Source organism: Alligator mississippiensis, chromosome 7 (genome assembly GCF_030867095.1).
Source record: "Alligator mississippiensis isolate rAllMis1 chromosome 7, rAllMis1, whole genome shotgun sequence".
NCBI classification, from domain to species: domain Eukaryota; kingdom Metazoa; phylum Chordata; order Crocodylia; family Alligatoridae; genus Alligator; species Alligator mississippiensis.
The window spans coordinates 4,363,561-4,380,853 of NC_081830.1; the positions used below are offsets into that span (position 1 = coordinate 4,363,561).

At 55.7% G+C, this 17,293-nt stretch overlaps 1 long non-coding RNA gene and 1 pseudogene across 3 annotated transcripts; both read left to right on the forward strand.

Annotated features, from left to right (window-relative positions):
* Positions 1-231: 231 nt before the first annotated feature.
* On the forward strand, positions 232-4,876 carry LOC132251511 (nicotinamide N-methyltransferase-like; annotated as a pseudogene).
* Positions 4,877-6,242: 1,366 nt separating this feature from the next.
* On the forward strand, positions 6,243-16,803 carry LOC132251324 (uncharacterized). Of its 3 annotated transcripts, none has more exons than XR_009463306.1 (6): positions 6,243-7,911; positions 8,213-11,174; positions 11,266-11,341; positions 12,210-15,178; positions 15,275-15,359; positions 15,957-16,803. It is a non-coding gene; the product is annotated as an uncharacterized LOC132251324 (long non-coding RNA). The 3 variants fall into 3 exon arrangements; XR_009463308.1 differs by having other exon boundaries at positions 8,213-8,265; XR_009463307.1 differs by having other exon boundaries at positions 6,243-7,905.
* Positions 16,804-17,293: the final 490 nt, after the last annotated feature.

Consider the following 17,293-nt stretch of genomic DNA (forward strand, 5'->3'; position numbering starts at 1 on the left):
ATGACCAAACTCACTACCCAGCAGCCCAGCACCAGTAGGAGACAGGCTCTGCTGTTCATGATGGTGGCATATTGCAGGGGGTAGCAGATGGCCAAGTAGTGGTCAAAGGACATCATAGCCACATGGAAAAACACACAAGTGCCCAGAAAGAAAAAGAAAAAATTCTGAAGCAAACAGCTGGCAAAGGGAATTGCTTTTGAACTCTTCAGGAGACTGTAGAGGAACGTGGGCATGATGGTGGAGGAAAAGAAGATTTCCAAAAGCGCAAAGTTCCTGATGAAGAAGTACATGGCAGTGTGCTTAATGAATAATTTCCAAGTCCTAAGAAGGCTCATTTCCTTGTTCTCTGAGCTAACACAGGTACTATCTCTAATGGGGAATTCAAGGCTGGATAAGGTAGGAAGACCTGTAGTGGGTTCATGTTCATTAATGCACCTTAGATATTGTGCATTTATTTTAGTTCTTCCTTAATAAAGTACTAACTAAATGCACTAAAGTTACAGTGCAGTAGCATGGGCACAGTTATTTAGTGATGCTAACTGCACATTATCCGAATAAGACTGTGCAGTAGACTAATAGCACGTTTTTTGCCATGACAAGCTACTGCACAGTGTTATTAGGCTAATGTGCAATAAGTGTCTTATGTAGACACACTTGGGAAATGCCAAGGCATGTCTAGGGGCCTGGAAACACCGCCCCCACAATCTTGGTTGCAACAGCTGTGGGGCCAGGACAGGTCACTGTGCATCGCACTACCGGCTCCTCTCTGCAGCCATGGGCAGTATCTCAAAGTTTGTTAACATCACATGTCACTACGTTGCCAGCATACTGGCTATTTACTGGGCTTCACCCATGTCCACATGGGAGGCAGTCTCCATTCAAGAGAGGTGGGGATGGACTAGCAGGTGGTGCTGGCACCAGCAATTAAACCTTTAACCCCCCCCCCCCCCCCCCCGCCCCACCACCCCACAGGAAGGTACAAGTACCCTCTGCATCCTGTTCCTAAACGATTTTCCTTGCTTTTTCCCTTCCTAAGCCGAAAAATACAGCAGGCAGCTAAGTAGGTAAAGCCTGTTCTGCATCAGTCTGGACAAAGTCCCGTGCTGAACTGCTTTAGGATAGGTAAAGACTAACCCAACTGTCGTTAGAGGCCTGCCCTGAGACCAGGGGCCCAGAGCAGTGGGTGCTGTGCAAAAACCCAGGAAGCGATTGTCCTGACCCCAGGTCTGTACAGTCAGAATAGATGGGACAGACTCCTTATTCCTGCTGAGCATGCCTGAAACACCCCGGGGGCGTTCACTGAAACATCCCAAATCCTTCAAGGCCTCTGTGGTACATGGAAATCAAAGCCCTGCATCCTTGCCGAGACCTGAAAAGCTCCTGTCTGTGCAAAGGCTGGCATCGGGTCACTGCTGGAGCAGCACCCATCCAGCGCACCAGCCACGTGAGGCAGTGTGGAAACAAGGTCATTCCCAGCCAGCCCAACCCTGGGACAGCAGCGATTGCCTTTCCAGTGCCAGGTAACACTGCTCCCCGCTGTTCCAACACAGGTGATGTGAAGGGTGACATCCTGATAGATATTGGCAGCGGCCCCACCATTTACCAGCTCCTTTCTGCCTGCGAGAAGTTTAACAAGATCATTGTTTCGGACTATGCAGACCGGAACCGCCAGGAGCTGGAGAAGTGGCTGAAGAAGGGGCCGGGAGCATTTGACTGGACCCTGGTGGTGAAATACGTGTGCAAGCTGGAGGGACAGAGGTAGGAGGCTTGGCTGCTGACACACCCTTCAAGGGAAGGGGCCTTTCCTTCCTTTTTTTTTTGGAGGGAATGAGGATTTTTGGAGAATCAGTAGGCTAAAGGTGTTAATAGGAAATTAAAACTATTTAATTTGCTAAGGCAGTGATGGAGCTTAAGTTAGCCAAGGTTGTCCAGGACAATAAGAAGTCCTTTAGTTATGTAGGGAGCAAAAGGAAAACAAATGTTAGCATGGGGACCCTGCTGAACACCTCGGGGCAGCTGGTAACAGGCACTCAGGGAACAGCTGAACTCCTGAATGCCCACTTTGCATCGGTGTTTCACCGGACCAAGGGGAAGGACAAGCGAGATACAGCTCACAGGGGCATGGTGGGATTGATAGCCTTCCCACTGTGGGTGCTGAGCGGGTGCAAAACCAACCAGAAAAGCTAGCCATGTATAAATCAGCAGGACCAGATGGACTCCACCCGCAAGTGCTGTAGGAGCCAGCGGAGATCATTGCGGAACCCCTGGCAAAGATCTTTCAGAAATCGTGGCACACAAGGGAGATCCCTGAGGATTGGAAGAGGGCCAACATTGTGCTCATCTTCAAAAACGGGAGGAGGGAGGACCTGGGCAACTATAGGCCAATCAGCCTCACCTCCATCCCAGGGAAAATCCTGGAAAAACTCATTAGAGAATCTATGTGCGACACGCTCGTGGAGGGTAAGATCCTGAACGACAGCCAGCACGGCTTCGTCGCAGGCAGGTCTTGTCTTACCAATCTCATCTCCTTCTATGACCAGGTCTCTCGCACCTGGACACGGGAGACAAGGTCGATGTTATATACCTCGACTTCCAAAAGACTTTTGATCTAGTATCCCATGGTATCCTTGTGGGAAAACTGGAAGATTGTGGGCTTAACTGCTCGACAGTTCAGTGGGTGGAAAACTGGCTCCAGGGTCGGGCCCAGAGAGCTCCCATGAATGGATGTGTGTCGTCCTGGCGCAACGCGGGCAGTGGTGTCCCTCAGGGGTCCGTGCTTGGACCGGTGCTTTTCAACATCTTTATCAATGATTTGGATGTGGGGGTGAAAAGCTCGCTGGCCCAGTTTGCGGACGACACCAAGTCATGGGGCAACGTGGTCACGCCAAAGGATAGGTTGCAGGTACAGGTGGACCTGGCCAGGCTGGAGAGGTGGGTGGACCAGAACCAGATGAAGTTCAACTCTCAGAAGTGTCAGGTGCTGCACCTGGGGGCAAACAATCCCCAGCAGACCTCAGGCTCGGTGGCAACAATTAGACTTGCACCACAGCCAAAAGGGACCTAGGGGTAGTGCTCGACCATCGCACGAACATGAGCTGGCAATGCGATGCTGTGGCCCGCAGGGCAAACGCCACGCTGGCATGCAGCAACCGCAGCATCTCAAGCAAAACTAAGGCAGTGATATTCCCGCTGTCCTCCGCACTGGTGAGACCGCAGCTGGAGAGCTGCATCCAGCTCTGGGCGCCGCACTTCAACAAGGACATGGAAAAACTTGAGAGGGCCCAGAGGAGAGCCACCCGTATGATCTGGGACTTGCAAGACAAGCCATACGAGGAGCGGCCGAGGGACTTGGGCCTTTTCAGCCTACAGAAGAGCAGGCTGAGGGGGGACTTGGTAGCAGCTTACTGCTACATCGGGGAGTACATCAAGGGCTCTGTGAACAGTTGTTCACCAGGGCACCCCCGGGGAAGACCAGGAGCAATGGGGACAAACTCCTGAAAGCCGCGTCAGGTGCATGTCCAGGGAAACTCCAGAGTCAGGGTGTCCAGACTGTGGAATAAACTCCCCCCAGGGGTGGTGCGGGCACCTACCCTCGACGTCTTCTAGAGGAGACTGGACGGTCACCTCGCTGGGGTCACTTGACCCCAGTTGTCTTTTCCTGCCTAGTGCGGGGGGCTGAACCTGACGATCTACCAGGTCCCTTGCAGCCCCTGACAGTCTCTGAAAACCCTAGACAACCGCACACTAGATATTTTTGCAGACAACACAACCTTTCCGGGTGAGTTTCTGTACAATTCCAGCAGAGGGCTCGTGGGCCCTTCGTTCTAGCTCAGCTCTCACCAGCCTCTGTCCCTGAAGGAGAGGGCCTCCGAACAGGACCTTTATCTCTGCCCCTTTGCAAAGGGCCCTGATGTGAATAAGGCAATGCAAATGGTAGGTGGGAAAACAGCTGCAGCTGTAGCTACATGCAGCAACTCTAGCAGTTTCTCCTGATGTGATACAGCGGGTGCTGACCAACTCACATAGCTTTAATCTAGTCTCTCTGGTCCTGGGGTTTCCAGAGCTAAATGCTTCGCATGCTGGCATCTGAGCTCCCCGGAAGCAGCATTGGGGGTGTCTGCACAGGATGCCCTTGCTCCTCCAGTTTGCAGTGCAGATGCACCCTGAGTCTCCCTCTGGGGACCCTGATCTCAGAGTTAGGGGCTGTCTGGGAACCAGTGCAGGTGCCTGGCCATGGCCTCAATGGCTTCTTGTGGCAGTAAGGTCTACAGCCTTGTTGTGTATAATGGAGCGGGGGCGAGCATCCCCTCTGCAAGGAACTGCTTTTCAGTTTCAAGCCTCTAGGCAGGCAGCTGACTGAGAGGTTTCATGCACTCAATATTTCTTGTCAGGGAAAAGTGGGCTGAGAAGGAAGAGAAACTGAGGAAGAAAGTGAAGCAGGCTCTGAAGTGCGATGTGAGGAAGCCCAGCCCTCTGGCCCCCGGGACGCTGCCTGCGGCCGAGTGCCTGCTCCCCACGCTGTGCTTGGAAGCTGCCTGCAAAGACCTGGGCACCTTTTGTGCTGCCCTGAAGAACATCAGCTCCCTGCTAAAGCCAGGGGACACCTGGTAATGGTGACCGTGTTGAAAGAAACCTGCTACGTGGTTGACCAGCGCAGCTTCTCCTGCCTGGACCTGGACCAGGAGTCAGTGGAAGAAGCCATTAAAGACACTGGGTTTGACATCAGGTCCATCAAGGAGATTCAGGAACATTCCCCAAACACCTTTGCAGACTTTGGAGCCTTGCTCCACGTGGTTGCACGCAAGCGGGGCCCTAAACCAGCACAATGAGGAGCATTGCTCAGTACTGACACCAGCTCGAATCCTTGTCTGCTCTGCATCACACTTGGGAAATGCTCTCGGGCGAGCCACTTTATTCAAAAATTACCTTTTGCTTTTCAATAAAGTGGAGCTGGAAACCTCCGCCAGCTTGAAAGGGTTATTAGTGCTCCATACCAACTTTTTGGGGGGGAGGGGAGGGGAGGGGGGGGGGGCTGTGTCCTGCAGCGTTGGTGGGTTCAGTGGAGGAGCCAGCTTCCAGCAACAAGTGAAGTTCCCTTCATTATTAAAGAAAGGGAAGGGGAGGGAGGGAAGTGGGAGCCAGCTGTGTCCCAGAGCCCTGGTCCCTGTGTGCAGTGTCCCCGCGCTGTGCTTGCACTTTCCCGCCAGTCTCAGCCCCGCAGGTGCCTGCGTGAGGGGCGCGGAGCCGGAGCCCAGCCCGGGTCCCCTCAGGAGGTCCGTGCAAGCGCGGAGCCTCGGCCGCCTGAAGACGTGCGGCGATTGGCTGGGAGGGATGCCGTTCTGTGCGCCGATTGGTCCGCCTGCGATCCTTCGCGGTCCCATAGTGCGGGCAGGGCAGGGCAGGGATGCTGCAGCGGGGCCGGGCCGGGCCGGGGGGGGGCTCCCCTCGCTCGCAACATTTGCACTGAATCCCCCCTCCCCCCCCCCACACACACACCTTGTTTAAAAATAAAAAGAAAGCGGGAAAAAAAAGAAATGAGAACCCGCGGAGCGGGAAGAAACCGCGGGGCTCTTCTGCACAGGCGCGCTGTGGAGAGGAGCGGGGTGGAAATGGCGGGAAACTGGAACCGGCGGTGGTGTGTGGGAATGAGTGTGCGCGCGCGTGCACAACACGCTCTAGATCAGCGCGGCCGTCCCCGCACGCAGTGGGGGAGCGATGTAGTTACAGCTGATGTGTGTGTCTCCATGCATGTTTAACACGCCTCAAGACCGGTAGCATAGGTTTGCTGCGCGGTCACACAGAGCATAACCCCTGCACCCCCCACAAAAAAAACCTCCCAACAAAACAGAACCAAAAAAAAAAAGCCTTCCGGGCGCTGCACGCCTCACGCCGCGACCCGGCCGGCAGGAAGCACGGCAAACCCCAGCAAAGCCCGCTTCGCGCCGCAGCCAGCGTTCAAAGCCAGACACCACGTGACGCCGCGCACAGCCAGACAGACCGCCCGCTCACGTGGCAGGCATGCCGCGGCCCCGTGAGCTGGAGCGGAACGGCGTGGCCTGATTGGCTGGGGAGTTTCCCTCCCCGCCAATCAGGAGCCGGCAGGAGGAAATTTCCCCCCCACGTGCCCTAGCGACAAGGTGACAAAGTAGAGCTGAGGGGGAGACTGACCCCCCTGATGTTTCCTATTGGTCCCCTGTCGAGGGGCGGGGCCTCCAGAAAGAATAAAAGTCCGCGTGCCGCGCACACGGGCGGACTCGGTGACGGACGGCGGCGGAGGGCACAGAAGAGCTGGTAGAGCTGGCCAGTGGGGGGGAGCCGTAACCCCAGAAGCGCCCTGAAGCGGCAGCGGCGCCTGCCTCACCGCGGCACGAGGAGGGCTGAGAAGAGCTGGTAGAGCTGGCCAGCGGGGGGGAGCGGTAACCCCAGAAGCGCCCTGAAGCGGCAGCGGCGCCTGCCTCACCGCGGCACGAGCGGAGAAGAGCTGGCCAGCGGGGGGGGGAAGCGGTAATCCCTGAAGAAGGCGGCACCCCAGCAGGTGAGGCCGATCCGCGGAGCTTCCTGCACCCTCTGTGCTGGAGCGTGGGGGAGGGGGGGGTAGCGAATGGGCTGCAGCTGGGGACCTACGGCCCCTCTGCAGGCCCGGGGCTGTGAAAGGCTGTGGGGAGTGACGTCCCGAGCCACGTGGGTGCTGCGTGGCTTGTAGCTCCTGTCAAGCACCGGTGACCCGCGGGGTGGGCAGCGGTCGGGCTTGCATGCTTCCATTCCTTCCTTTAATGCACCATTTGGGGGCAGTGGGCGAGGTCCCCGGGCCTCGGCTGCAGCTTTCCCTTAAGGTGTCATTCAGGGGGGCAGAGGCTCAGGTCCGTAGCCAGCTCCACTGCCCCCTTAAGGAGTCATTTGGGGGGGCGGCAGGCAGGGTTGGTTTGTCTCTGCCCGCAGTCCTCTCTTAAGGCATCGTTTGGGCCAGCAGTGGGGAGGGCCGGAGGGCCCCCACAGTCCTCCCTTGAGGTGTCATTTGTGGGGGCAGCGGCAAGGTCCGTAGGCCGCCGCTGTCCTTGCTTAAGGTACCGTTTGGGTTGGCAGTGGGTCAGGTCTGAACCCCTGTAGTTCTCACTTACGGCCTTTGGGGGGGGGCAGCGGGCCAGGTCTGTCGGGCTTGGCCCGCGGCCCCTCCTTAAGGCGTCACTTGGGGCTGCAGTGGGCGAGGGCCTGGAGGTCGCCACTGTCTGCTCTCGGGGTCATCTTGCCGAGCTGCGGTGTGGTGCTGCCCTGCTCGCAAACGGGTCAAGCACTGACAGTCTTTCACACCCCCAAGCCCGAGCTACGGTGTGGTGCTGCCTAGCTCTGTGGGCGGTCAAGCACTGGTGGTCACTTGAGGGGGCTTGTGCCCTTTCAAGGCCATCCCATAGGGAAGCACGAGCACATGGGGTGCCACCAAAGAAAACCAGCAGAGAAGACAACACAAAAGCAGGTGTGACCTGGCCTGCTATTTAATGGACAAATAAAATTGATCTGCCAGGCATCTTCTTGGTGCTTGGTGCCTTTCACCTCCAAGTTTATCCTTCCCCGCTGCGCTGTTTCTCTCATCTCCTTTTCTGTTACTTCACATCCAAGTTTCCCCGCCCGCTGCCCCCTTTAATTTCTGTAGTGGTTCCCTTGTAACCACTGCATGCTGAGTGCGTCCAAGCTGGTCATCCAGGATGCTGAATCCCTTGCTGATAAGGGATCAATGGAAGACATTGCTTGCCTGGACCGGCCACCTGAGGCTGCAGCCCTGAATCCCGCGAGACCGGTCCCCTTTGAGGGTCGATGTGCATCGCCCCAGGAAGGACAAGCAGACGGGACGGCTGGCAAGCAGCAGCGAGCTGACCAGGAGGGAAGAAGGCCAGACCAGCCAAACAGGAGGTAAAGGTAAGAGAAATTGGGCGTGGGGAGTGTCCACCCCATGGGTTTCATTGCTAAGTTGCACACCTGGGATTTGGAACGTTTGGGATGGGATTTCCCGTGCCCCTAATCTGGGAGCAATGTTCAGGTACCCTGCCTTTACTGCTTGTCTGAGGCTACTTTGTGAGGTTGGCCAGAGGTATTTCCTGTGCGCTATGGGAGAGGTTGCAAGTTTCCAGAGGATACTAAGTGTATTAAGAGTTCAGGCCACTAGATGTATGCTCTGGTTCTGTTCGCTTATAGCTTATCTCGGTCTCTGTTCTTGCAGGCCTCGGAAGAACTGGAAGGAGACGTGGATGAGGAAAGCGGGGAAGAGGCGAGGTAGGAGAAAAGCCAGTCAGAGAAATGGGATGTGAAGGAAAGGGACTCTGGACAGAGTGGCTTCCCTGCCTTTAGGTCTCAATCATGTCTTGGCCAAATTTGGGCTTTGTGAGCCTTTGGGCGAGCTCCCTGTAACTCTGAAAGGAGTCTCTGCCCTTGATGCTGTTGCACTTTTGCAGCAGTCAGGTGGAAGGTGGACATCCCTGTAATCGAGGTGTGTACCCACCACCATGTTTGTAAAGGCCGTGGATCTGGTTAGTGGTCTTGCACAGCACAGCCCCCCCACCCTGTAATCAGAGTCGAGGCCAGCTGTCAGACCTGGCTGCCAATTGCACAGCAACCTGTAAGTGGGGTGCGTGCTGCTTTCTAACATGAGAAAAAACGTCTAGCGTTGGACATCCTGTAATTGGGAGTCAAAAGTCCACTGCTATTCCCGGCCAGTCGGAGAGAGCTCCTGTAAGCAGGGTGGACGTAGCCTCCTTCCACTGGCCTTAGACAGCCAGAGCAATCTGCAGCGTTGTGCTGCAGGACGGCCTTGCAGACAGGAGCCAAGTCTCGTGGGGTGGCAGCCAACTCTTTAGACTCCAGAGCTTGATGACTTTCCCGTGGTCTGGGTTGAAGTCTGTGGCCTCCTTTCCAAGCCCTGTGTCCAGGCACCTGTCCTTTTTAATGCATCTGTGTCTGACACTCCACGTCTAGACCCCTGGGCCGCCCTGTAACAAGGGTGCAAGTCTCGTGCCCCTGGTGGAGGGCTAAATAGCACAGAACAGTGGACCGCCCTGTAAGCAGGGCCCAGGTCTCTGCCTTTGGGAACAGCTCTGTTTTTTGGCCTGGCGGCCTTCCCTGTAACCAGGGCTCTGGGCCTTTGCCTTTTGCCACCTAAGGGCAGCGTGGCTAGCGAGACGGACCGTGCCCTGTAAGGAGGGTGTGAGTGCTATGTCTCTTGATGGAGGGTTGACTTCTGCAGAGCTCTGGACTACCCTGTAAGCAGGGTCCAGGTCACAATGTGCCTTTGCGGACAGCTCTGTCCTTTGCCAGGCCTGACAGCCCTCCTTGTAAGCAAGGCTCTGGGCTTCCCTGTTGCCCACCATGGGCAGTGTGGCTAGCAAGACGGACCATTCCCTGTAATGAGGGTGCAAGTCTCACGTCTCTTGGAGGGCTAGATTGCGGAGAGCTGTGGACCACCTTGTAAGCAGGGTGCCGGTCTCAGTGTGCCTTTGGGGACAGCTCTGTCTTAGCTGGCTGTGGGCCTTTCCCTTTTGCCCCCCATGGGCAGCGTGGCGAGTGAGACGGACCGTGCCCTGTAACGAGAGTGCGAGTCCTCTGTGTCCTGTTACACAGATAGTTCCTGCAGAGCTGTGGACCGCCCTCTAAGCAGGGTCCAGGTCACAGTGTGCCTTTGGGGACAGCTCTGTCCTTTGCCAGGCCTGACGGCCCACCCTGTAAGCAGGGCTGTGGGCCTCTCCCTTTTGCCCCCCGTGGGCAGCCTGACTAGCCAGCGGGGCCGGGCCCTGTAACGAGGGTGCGAGTCCTGTGCATCCTGTTGCACACCTAGGTTCTACAGAGCTGCGGACCGCCCTGTAAGCAGGGTCCAGGTCACAGTGTGCCTTTGGGGACAGTCCTGTCCTTTGCCAGGCCTGACGGCCCGCCCTGTAAGCAGGGCTGTGGGCCTCTCCCTTTTGCCCCCCGTGGGCAGCCTGACTAGCCAGGCGGGCCGTGCCCTGTAACGAGGGCGCCGGTCTCAGCCTTGTCGCCCCCTGGGAGCGGAGGAGGATTTTCAGTGTAAGGCTCGAGGTCAAGCAGTTTGCAGCATCGAGCTCCTTTCCAGCCTGGGAACACTTTTTCCCGTGCCAGTGTGTGGAGAGCGAGAGAGAGGAGCGCCTGGGAGTGAAAGCGTTTGTTATTTTCTTTTTGTTGTTAAAATCGCTGCAGCGTACTTTATTTTCTTCCCAGTGCTGGGAAAGGGGCGAGATGCGTCTTCGTAGCCTTCTCCTCCCACCTCCATACCTAGGGGGACGGATATCCAGGCCTTTTGGTCTCGGGGAGCATTAGGCCCCCTCTAATAATTTTGGGCACACGGTCTCCCTGTATTTCAAGGTACAGGCCTTAGGTCCCTTGTTTTTGGGTTGCTTTGGGCACTTGGTAGCTCGATTGCAGTTCCTGCCCTCCTGGAGAGACAGCCACGTATTCTCCACTTGAGTCCCTGGGGACGAGTGCCCTGGCACTTGGCCAGCCATTCCTCTGCGCCCCCGACCCCAGCCTGCAGCCTGTAAGCAGGGTCCAGGCCCCCTTGATTCTCTGGGTTGGGTCTCGTCCCACTCGGTGAGGTTGGCCACAGATGATCCCCACAGACTGCAGGGAAGGTTGCAGGCTTCTGGAGGATACTGGGCGCGCTGGGACCCCTGAGGCTTCGTGACCTTCCTGTAACTCAGGTCCAGGTCTCTGCTCTGCTGCTCCTGGCACCATTGAGATGGTCTCCTCTCGCACCCTGTAAACAGGGCTGCGCCCCCCCAGCCCCTCTTACCTTGGGGGAGGAGGCCTCCTTTAGCCCTTTGGGCTCTGTGGCAGCCGTGATGGGAGGCTGAAGTAATGGCCTTTGTGTCCCCGGACACAGGGCTGCTTTGAGCCCTGATTGAGACCACCTGAGGCACCCGTCAGCTGGCATTCAGGGCTTTACAGGTTTTCTCTGGGCTTCATGCCCCGCAGCCAGCTTTGTGCAAGGAGCACCGCCCTGTAAGCAGGGTTGCCGGTGTCTGTGGTCACCTTCATGGTGCCGTCCTAGCACTTCTGTCCAGAGTCCTGGCCCATCGCACTCTGCTTCTGGCTGCCCCGGATGTCAGCAGCCGAGCCCGCATACGTCTGCCCTCCCCCATCTCTACGGATAGAGGACAGATTGGCAGCAGATTCAGGTATGGCTTAAAGTGGGAGAGCAGTTGCAGCCCATAGACTTGTTTTTCAACATGGCGAGTTAAATGCAGTGTCTGCTTGTGTTTATTATAGGCCCTGATAGGAGCAGCTGTAAAGATGGTGCACAAGCAGGAGTCAGCTGACAAGGAGGGAAGAAAACCATGCAAAGGTAAGGGAGTTTTGATGTGTCCCCTTTTTTTACTTATTTATTTTTGGTCCCTTTGCCAAGCCGTAGCCCTTGGGATTGGGGGGGGGGGCCTTGGAAGTCTGGTTTGTTGGCACCTTCTTATGAGCAGGATTTGCATCTTAGCTCCTGATGTTGTCATACACAGATAAGTTTTAGGTGGAGCACTGAGGATCTTGTAAACCAGAGGCATGTCGTGTCCGCTTTGTTTTTACGAGCAGCAAGCTCTTTAGGACACTGGGCGTTGTGAGCTTGCTGTCACTTGGGCTTGGTCTGGCAGCCGCAAGCAGGCAGTCATTTCTTCCCCCATTCACTGCTGTTTCCTGGGGTTTGGTTACGTCCCCAACTTGAATGCAGGTGTTTTGAACCTCTTTTTGGTCCTCTGAGGGGTTTGACTTTGCTGTCAGGGGAGTTGTAGTTTCTGCCCATTGCCTTCCATGTGTGTGGTTGCTTGTTTCTTTGAACCGCACCCTCTGAGCAACCAGCGTTCGGTCAGCCTTGCGCCATGGCAGCTGGTGTTTGCGGGGGGGGGGGGGGGGCACCATCCTGTAAGTAGGATTCCAGGTGCCTTGTGCTGCCATATCTTGTGATGTGGTACGAGTTGGGCCTGTAGGCTTGTGGCCCGTGGCTTTCCATTTCCAGCTGACCCAGTCTTTGGGAGCTTAATAAGGAGGTTCCTGCTCGCTCCGCTGTCCAACAGAAGACAGATCAACAGGGGTGGCAGGGAAGGACCAAAGAGAGACGTTACAACTTCCTGTCTCAGTCTCTGGCCCCCCATGCCTTACACCCAGACTGTATCTCTGTTTCTTTGTCGGGGGTGGGTCCTTATTTCTTTTCTTTTTCCTTTTTGCAGCTGCCAGATGGACAAGCAGTGGGCGAGCCCACCACACCACAGCGAAAAGCCAGGAAAATGGGATGCGAAGGAAAAGGACTCTGGACAGAGTTATCTCCCTGCCTTTAAGTATCAGTCACGTATTACCCAATTTTGACTGCATGAGCTCTCTGTAATGCAGAAACGAGTTTGTGCCTTTAATGCTGTTGCACTTCTGTGGCAGTTGGGTGGAAGTGGACAACCCTGTAAGCAAGGCGTGTGTCACCGCCACCTCGTTTGTAAAGTGTGGATCTAGTCGGTGGTCTTGTGCAGTGGGGCCGCCCTGTAAGCGGGGCCCGGGCCAGCTGCCAGACATGACTGCCAGGGGCGCAGCCTCCTGTAAGCAGGGTGCGTGCTGCGTCTTACTGCATAAGAATGACAGACAATTTGAATGTTCCTAGTGTTGGATGTCCTGTAATTGGGAGTCAAAGTCCACTGCTGTTCCCAGCCAGTCAGAGAGGAGCCCCTGTAAGCAGGGTAGACGTAGCCTCCTTCCACTGGCCTTAGATATCCGGAGCAGTCTGCAGCGTTGTGCCGCAGGACGGCCTGGCAGACCGGAGCCGAGTCTCGTGGGGTGACAGCCAACTCTTTAGACCCCAGAGCTTGATGACCTTCCCGTGGCCTGGGTTGAAGCCTGTGGCCTCCTTCCCAATCCCTGTGTCCAGGCACCTGTCCTTTTTCATGCATCTGTGCCTGGCACGCCACATCCAGACAGCTGGGCCACCCTGTAAGGAGGGTGCGAGTCCCATGTCTCTTGGTGCAGGACTAGACTGCGCAGAGCTGTGGACCACCCTGTAAGCAGGGTTCAGGTCTCAATGTGCCTTTGAGGGCAGCTCTGTCTTTTGGCTGGCTGATGGCCTTCCCTGTAAGTAGGGCTGTGGGCCTGTCCCTTTTGCCCCCTTTGGGCAGTCTGACTAGTCAGACGGACCGTGCCCTGTAACGAGGGTGCTAGTTCCGTGCCCCTGTTGCAGGCCTAGATTGTGCAGAGCTCTGGACCGCCCTGTAAGCAGGGTACAGGTCTGTGTGTGCCTTTGAGGGCAGCTCTGTCCTTGGTCTGGCTGTGGCCCCCCTGTAAGCAGGGCCTTGGGTCTTTCCCTTTTGCCTTCTGTGGGCAGTGTGCCTAATGAGATGGATCGTGCCCTGTAAGGAGGGTGTGAGTCCCACATTTCTTGGTGGAGAGCTAAATTGTGCAGAGCTGTGGACCACCCTGTAATCAGGGTCCAGGTCTCTATGTGCCTTTGGGGACAGCCCTGTCCTTTGCCTGGCCCGGCGGCCCCCCTGTAAACAGGGCTCAGGGCCTTTGCCTTTTGCCCCCCTGTGGGCAGTGTGGCGAGTGAGAAGGACTGTGCCCTGTAACGAGGGTGCGAGTCCCATGTCTTTTGGTGTAGGGCTGGCTTTAGCAGAGCTGTGGACGACCCTGTAAGCAGGGTCCAGGTCACAGTGTGCCTTTGGGGACAGCTCTGTCCTTTGCCAGGCCTGACGGCCCACCTTGTAAGCAGGGCTGTGGGCCTCTGCCTTTTGCTCCTCTTGGGCAGTGTGGCTAGTCAGACGGACCGTGCCCTGTAACGAGGGTGCGAGTCCTGTGCATCCTGTTGCACACCTAGGTTCTACAGAGCTGCGGACCGCCCTGTAAGCAGGGTCCAGGTCACAGTGTGCCTTTGGGGACAGCCCTGTCCTTTGCCAGGCCTGACGGCCCGCCCTGTAAGCAGGGCTGTGGGCCTCTCCCTTTTGCCCCCCGTGGGCAGCCTGACTAGCCAGCCGGGCCGGGCCCTGTAACGAGGGCACCGGTCTCTGCCTTGTCGCCCCCTGGGAGCGGAGGAGGATTTTCAGCGTAAGGCTCGAGGTCAAGCAGTTTGCAGCATCGAGCTCCTTTCTGGCCTGGGAACACTTTTTCCCGTGTCAGTGTGTGGAGAGTGAGAGAGAGGAGCGCCTGGGAGTGAAAGCATTTGTTATTTCCTTTTTGTTGTTAAAATCGCTGCAGCGTACTTTATTTTCTTCCCAGTGCTGGGAAAGGGGCGAGGTGCGTCCTTGTAGCCTTCTCCTCCCACCTCCATACCTAGGGGGACGGATATCCAGGCCTTTTGGTCTCGGGGAGCGTTAGGCCCCCTCTCTAATACTTTTGGGCACACGGCCTCCCTGTATGTCAGGGTACAGGCCTTAGGTCCCCTCTTTTTGGGTTGCTTTGGGCACTTGGTAGCTCGTTTGCAGTTCCTGCCTTCCTGGAGAGAGAGCCATGTATTCTCCACTTGAGTCCCTGGGGACGAGTGTCCTGGCACTTGGCCAGCCGTTCCTCTGCGCCCCCGGCCTGCAGCCTGTAAGCAGGGTCCAGGCCCCCTTGCTTCTCCGGGTCGGGTCTCGTCCCACTCGGTGAGGTTGGCCACAGATGATCCCCACAGACTGCAGGGAAGGTTGCAGGCTTGTGGAGGATACTGGGCGCGCTGGGACCCCTGAGGCTTCGTGACCTTCCTGTAACTCAGGTCCAGGTCTCTGCTCTGCTGCTCCTGGCACCTTGAGATGGTCTCCTCTAGCACCCTGTAAACAGGGCTGCGCCCCCCCAGCCCCTCTGATCTTGGGGGTGGAGGCCTCCTTTAGCCCTTTGGGCTCTGTGGCAGCCGTGATGGGAGGCTGAAGTCATGCGCTTTGTGTCCCTAGACACAGGGCTGCTTTGAGCCCTGATTGAGACCGCCTGAGGCACCCGTCAGCTGGCATTCAGGGCTTCACAAGTTTTCTCTGGGCTTCATGCCCCGCAGCCAGCTTTGTGCAGGGAGCACTGCCCTGTAAGCAGGGTTGCCGGTGTCTGTGGTCACCTTCATGGTGCCGTCCTAGCACTTCTGTCCAGAGTCCTGGCCCGTCGCGATCTGCTCCTGGCTGGCCCAGGTGTTGGCAGCCGAGCCCACAGACGTCTGCCCTCCTTACTTTCTGCGGACAGAGGACAGTGGCCACAGGTCCAGGTAAGGGTAGAAGAGGGAGAGAAATTGGGGCCTGCAGACCCATCTTCCATCGCGCTGACTTACATCCCATTTCTGTCTTGTCCTTTTTGCCTCCAGAGGAAGAAGCAGAGAAGACAACAGACAAATAGGAGTTAACGTGTAACCAGGACAGAAAACAGTGCCAGCCCACCGGGAGACAAAGGTGAGGGAGTTTGGGTAAAGACTTGGGGTATGTGAGCCGTGGGAAGCTTGAAGTGCCAGGACGTCCTGGGTCTGTTGGCTTCGAAGCAAGGCACAGGTCTCCTGCCCTGCTTTCTCCAAATCTTAGGCTTCTTTGTGCGGTTGAGCAGAGGGGTTACCTAGGGATTGCAGGGAGGCTGCAGGAACCTTTTCACAGTAGGGCTGGAAAGGGAGAAGCTGCAGCCGCTCGATATGCACTCAGGCTGCATTGACTTCCCCCTGCACCACCAAGTGTTCCCAGCACTGCAAGAACAAAGCCTGGGACAGGGTGTGAGGTGGGGAGGTAGTCAGCCAGGGAAAAGGGTGCGAAGGAAAGGGACTCTGGACACAGTGATCGCCCTGCCCTTAGCTCGCAGTCACGTAAGAGCCAAAATGTGGCTGAGGGAGCCTTGGAGCAGTGGGACCTCCCTGTAAGCAGGAAGCCAGTGTCACCCCCCTTGTTTTAAAAGGTCAAGCTCGCAAGTATAATGGGCGCCGTGAGCTACATTCTTTTATATTTTCAGTGCTGTGTGCAGTTCATTGCCAGCCAGCTCCACTTCTGTTTTGTGTACTATTGCAGGTCCCTGAAGAGCAGCTGGAGAAGAAGGAACAGAAGCAGGACAAGAAAGCTCAGAAACAACAAGTGTGGGTTGGGGTGGACAGGAGAAAGAGAGGCACATGTTTAATGTATGCTTAGATAAGTACAGATGGAGACTGTCGTGTGCATCTCTACACTTTCAAACACTCAGTTAGGAGCAAGCTGCTGCACGCTTCAAGTTGCACCATGGACTCGGTCTTGGGTTGGCCTTATTTGTAGGCAGTGAAGTTGAGGCGTTGTGCTAGTTGTGTGTATTGGGTTGGCCCCGATTAGGCAGTGAGGTTGAGGCGTTGTGCTAGTTGTGTGTATTGGGTTGGCCTGGATTTGTAGGCAGTGAGGTTGAGGTGTACTAGTTATGCGTATTGATATGTGGCAGTCTAGGTTTTTGCAGGTTGTTTGGCTTTGCTAGTTCAGGAGTTGATCAAAATAGCTGTGACTGAAGGTAGCATGTAGGGTTTTCTGGGTTGGATTGTCAGTGTTGGTGTAGAAATGCAGGTTTGTGCTCCGTTCGGTTAGTGGCTTGGCTGTAGCTTGGTTTAGCCGTAGGTTGTGGGGCCCGTTTGAGGCTGTTTGTGGTGCAATTTGGTTGCGTCTGTAAGTTAAAGCTCCATGGGTGTTTGAAAGGGTTAATCTCCATCTCCATGCACGAAGATCCTAGTGGTAGTTGGCGTGCTCAGCGTCAAACCAGATGTGCACAATCGAACAATAAACGGTATAAAAAACCTTTTCACCTTGTGCCTGGTGCTCTTCTACACTGAGAGGACTTGGCCATTACCCTTTCCTGTTGCAATCTGGCTGGAGAAATAAACTTTTTCATTCTGTCTACTGATCTGATCTGTCTGTCTTGTTGAATAAAAATATTTCCTGTTTTGATTTAAAAATGGTAAAATAATGTGACAGGTGATGCCTAGTCACCAATTTACAACTGTTAATGCACTGTAAGTAATCAGTTCTGATTTATTTGAGGAAATAAAAAATAAGGTATGGTGAAGTTGTGGTCCTTGGGTGCAAGCTGTTGAAGTTCTGCTGTCCCTTGTCTCAAAAGAAAAAAATGGTCCCAATAAAAAGAAAATTCTCAGAAAACTTTGTGAGCTTCTTCATGTTTTTTTAGTCCAGTTGTTTCAGACCACCTTGTCTGAATGCCTTGAGTACATGTCCTGCTCTTTCTAATGGCACGGGGTGGGTGCTTTTTAATACAAAACAAAATGGGCCTGAGGATGCACCTTAAGGAGCAAGGTCCAAGCTCTCCCTGAGCTACCAACTAACTGGGTGGGTTTGGATTATGCTGCCGTAGGATGCTCAGGCAGAGACGCAGCTGC